Here is a 5,167-nt window from a genome sequence, read left to right as displayed (position 1 = left end):
GAGGTTTGAATGTTATTTTGCACATAGATGAATTCGGCTTCAATTTGAATGTTCTAACAAGTTTAAAACAACATTTAGGACTTGTTTAAACTGCCAAATAGCACAAAATCACTTGTGCATGAAAATTGACACCCACTACAACTTTTTCTTTTTCACCAGAATTTTCTCATTTTGTTCCAGCTTTTTCTCTCAATTTTCAATGATTCATAAACTATTTCAACCATCAACTCAGTCACATATGCCTCTTTTTCAATGATACCCCCACACTTGAACTCAACAATGTCCCATAACACACATCCTAATTTACCTCAGAACTCTAGGACATTGTATAATTTGGTTTTACAAGTCCAAGGTTGACAATTGACTTGAAAATCTAAATAAAAGCCTAAAACAGTATGCTAAACTAGTTTTAAAATGAGGATTGCACTAAACTTATATGTAGAACTGTTAAGAGACTTTCTAAACAACTTTTAAATGGTAAAAGAAAGGTAAAAACCAAGTTAAAGTACAGAAAGAACAAGAAAAACAAAATGTGACTATTAAGAACTTTTAATTGCACTTAAAAACATGAACTATGGCTAGCACTTGTGCTACATTGACTCAAATTTATTCCTAAGCTATCTAAAAATAAAACTAACCCTCTAAACATATTCTAAATGATAAAAGAATGTCAAAACTAATATAACCGGTACAAGCAACCAGAATTGTGAAATTCACCCAAACAAACCCAAAAAATGCAATCTAAACCAAGTAAAAACTGGAATGTAAGTATATAGACAAGTTCAAAATGCTAAAATACTAATAAAAACTTAACTAACTACTACGAATCACTAAGAAAACAAAATCTGCCTATGGACCTAAAAGTTAGAGCACTAAAACTAGTAAGTGTAAACCATAAAAAACTGCACCAAGTTTAAAATTGAGTTAAATTTCACTTTGGAAATGTTTCAATTCATCAAACAAAGTTGTTGAAGTGGTTAGTTATGATGATTAAACTTGTTTGAGTAAATCACTACTAAAACCTCAAAATGACTACTAAAAATGCACTAGAATGGTTAAAATTTGCAAACTGCACTAAACTAGCCTAAGAAACTTCTAAAAAATTGTACTAACAAGTTTAGAATGGTAAAACCTAGCTAATTAGAAACTCACACTACAAAAACAACTTAGAACTCAAAATATGACACCTTAGAACCTAAAACTAGTTACTAGGATATGCTAAAAGTGGTCATAATGCATAGTGTATTAAAGCATTAACCAAAGCAATAAAAAAACTATCTACACAAGTTTTAAAACATAAAAGAAAGATAAAAATGAGGACACAATTCAAAAATACTAAGAAATACAAGATTTGACTATCAAGGACCTAAAATTACACTACTTAAAACCTAAAAAGTGTACTAATAGGTGACAATTTTGAAATTGACCTAAAGAAGCCTAAGAATGTGTAATGTTCTTATCCTAACAAGTTTAAAGTACTTAAATAAAGCTAAGAAAGATGTCAAATTGGATCAAGTATCATTTTACATTGAACTATCATTTCAATAGAGTTATGTAAAATACCATCTTAAAAGTTGTATGCAATTATTTTACATTCACTTTAATTTGTATTGATCCTTCCTTATTTTTTTGTATTGTTTCACTTTATTTGTAACTATTTCAATCAGTAATGACAGATTAAGGTTCAGAACGTCTTAATAAAGGAAAAGGGGTAGCAAGGCCTAAAAAGAGGCAACGACAGGCACCAAAGTATGTACTTAGGGTGTGATGAGTCAATATTTTCTTGACTTGACTTAGTTTATTGTGCTAGAATTAATCAGGGAATTGTGCTTAATTTTCCGATATTTTCCCGTTTTTCCTAAATATGCTTAGTTTGACCGGAAATTCTAATTTTAATTAATTTGAATTTTCTGAGCTAATTATTTGCATTATTATTTGCAGGGAAAATTTTGGAAACACAATTTGGGACATTTGGAGGAGACAAAATAAAGTCAAGACTCTTCACATGGACATTTCAAATTTAATTACTTTGAAACTTAGTAGTCTAGATAGTTTTAATTAAATTTGTAAACAATGGGCCAATTTTTGATAAAATAGTTTAGACCCAAAATGTTAGAATAGGACACATGGCACCACCTAGGGTTTACTTTTAGGGTGGACCCCACCTCATTTTAGGACACTTGGCCCTAGGGATTAGAACCCCACCAGCCGTCATATTGCAAGGCATGGAGGTCTCTGTCTCGGCAAGTTCATTTTCTTTGGGGGTCTCGGCTGGAACATATATTGAGAGGCATTCATTCTCTTGAAAAAAAAAACTTTGTTTTTGGAAGAATGGAAGGCTACGGATGATTTTATGCTAGCATTGGTTCTGAACGTTTTTTGATAGAGATGAAGAAAGACACTTTTCTTTTTGCAAGTTCTAATTTCAATTTGCTGTGATTTACTATTTGCCAAATTTTCTTTACTTTGTCACTGCACTTTTGGATTAAATGCACGGTCCATCCACCACTTTCTTGGTTTTTGTGTGATTTTAATTTCAGCAATTTATTTGATTGAAAACGGTACAGCGTCAGTTTTTTTTGGAGATCATTTTGGAGCAGCTTCGTTTCTTCTAGGGTGTGTCACGTTTTGATGATGGAGTAGGTGTACAGGATGGATTCCCATTTCTATTTGGAAGAGGCAGTCAAAGTTGAATCAATTGGTTTGCTTTTAAAATGAAGAGAAACAACTCACGGTGATTGATGGCTTTCTTTTAGAATGGTGATATTTTTAATTTATTTACTTTACTGGAATGTATGGTTGAATGCCACGACCTAGGATAGATAATTGCTAGAAGTACATTCATTCTCTTTTGAAGGATGCAGCAATATTTTTTTTTTATTTAAATTCTAGAAGTGCGTGATGGCCATTAAGGGAAAAAGCTTACACGTTTTGCTCCAAGAAGGTTTTATATTTCTTTTCTTTCTACACGCTTAACCCTATATGCATCTTTATATTCTATATATTAATTTGTTTTTTTTTATTTCTTTTGTCCTAGAATCTTTTACATTACATGTTTAATTGATTTTCATCTTTTTAATCAAGTGTTGCATTTTAATAGTTTTGACTGTGCTTAGATATTTGTTTGCTCTAGTATTGGGTTTAGCATTTTCACTCTCTGGACTCAATTTTAAAAAAATAACTGCAACCACACCAGAGGTTCAAATGCTACGTTTTATGTGTCAAATGAAAGATATTTGAGTCTACTTTCCAGGAAAAAAAACCTCATCTCATTTAGAGCTCTGTAGAAAAAGTTATGGATAAAACATTGAGCAAAGGTCAGAGTTGTCTTGTTCCAGCGTGAATTTTCGTATTTAGTTTAGCAGTTTCGTTTTTACTGTTTTAATTTCATTTTCGTGCATGGTGAAACCTTTTCAAACCCCCCCCCCTTTTCGTGTTAGACTTGACTCTGAATCGCAGTTGGTCCTTGAGAGACGACCTAGGGGTCATTCCCTAGCACTATACTGCATTTCTAAATTGCAATCAAATTTGTATGGGCCGCGACACCCATCAAATTTTGGCGCCGTTGCCGGGGACCAACGGTTCGGTTTTAGGTCTTTGTTGTGTTTGCGTGTGTTGTGTTTTGTCTTGTGTTGTGAGTGTGTTGTTCTGTTTTGTGTGTTCGTCATTGTGTGTTGCATTTAGATAGCTTTAGTTGCATATTTTCATTGCATTCTTCTTTCCCCCTTCTTTCCCATGTCTACCTATTTTGGTTATGTGGATACTGTTTCTCCTGTTACTCTGATTATGATTCTCCTGCTGATTTCTGTGTTGAGAACAATATGATTCCCCCTCCATCTCATGAGAGTGCTCCTAGGGAGTCGTTTCCACTTGATGAGGAGGATATTCGTTGTGTTTTCAACACTGGAGTGATAAATTTGCTGCCTAGGTTTCATGGTTTTGCAGGTGAATGCCCATATAGACATTTGGAGGAGTTCTACACCATATGCTCTTCAATGAAACCTCCAGATGTCCCGGATGAGGACATGTTCTTAAGGGCATTTGAGTACTCATTACATGGAGCGGCAAGGGATTGGTGTTGTTGTATTACTCCTGGATCTGTCACCTGTTGGGAAGATCTTGAGCATCAGTTTCTTGACAAATTCTCCCCTGTGCGGAATGGTTATAGCGACGATCCTGGGAGGGCTAATCCTAACTTGGGATGGTATGGTACTTCAGAGCATCAATATCAAGAACCATCATTCCAGACTCCTTGTATGCCTTCTCCACCTGTTCAGAAACCACAGCAGCTGCAGTCTCATGAGCCTACCCATTCTTTATCAGCTGTTGGTAGGAAATTGGAAAGCAAGCTTGATTCTCTTGAGAGTTTGGTGACACAGCTGGCATCCAACCAGAGACTTTTATGTTCTTCCAGTGACCTCTCTACGGATGCATGTCCTTCTTTAGACCACCCTGTTACTCATGATGAGCCTCAAGCTTATGCTACCGACATATACAACAACAGGCAGTCACAACAGAAAAATCAGAGGAAACGAGAACAACAAGAGGCATCTGCCCGACCACCTTCCAAATCTTCTACTTCTTCTGAGCCAACATTGAATGAATTATGGAGGCAGATAGCCAGGCAGGCCATTGAGGAACAGTCTCGTGTTTTAGAGGGACCTCCAATTCAGACTGTTCAGATTACTGATGATGTCAGTGTCACCCGCATAGGGGATGAGGAGCAGAGTCATGAGCCTACTATTGCACCATCTACTTTCCTACAATCCTATGTCCCCACTCTTGCACCTGAGGAGCCTGATGAAGATTCGGAGGACCAGGCAGGTATAAGCAGTGAATTTGAGATAGGTAGACCAGCTTCACCTTCCACCACTCTACCTACCTTCAAGGAAGTGGAGGTAAACATACCTTTGNCTGATTCTGTTGTTGATGATCATTTTGTTGATAGGTATGTTATTGATGATTGTATTGTTGATGAGCATGATTTTCATTCCCCCTCTTTGAATGATGAGAACGACTTTGTGTTATCACACCTGAATGTTTGTTCTCCATGCACTGAACATGAATCTGAACCTGTGATTGATACTGTTTCTATTTCTGAAATTGATTCATGTTCTGAGGGTATATCTGAGGTTCAGCCTCTTACACTGGGATTGGGTGTTATACC

Source organism: Vigna radiata, chromosome 9, assembly GCF_000741045.1.
Source record: "Vigna radiata var. radiata cultivar VC1973A chromosome 9, Vradiata_ver6, whole genome shotgun sequence".
NCBI classification, from domain to species: Eukaryota; Viridiplantae; Streptophyta; class Magnoliopsida; order Fabales; family Fabaceae; genus Vigna; species Vigna radiata.
The sequence above is the reverse complement of the archived record's forward strand: the minus strand, read 5'-3'. Positions refer to the sequence as shown.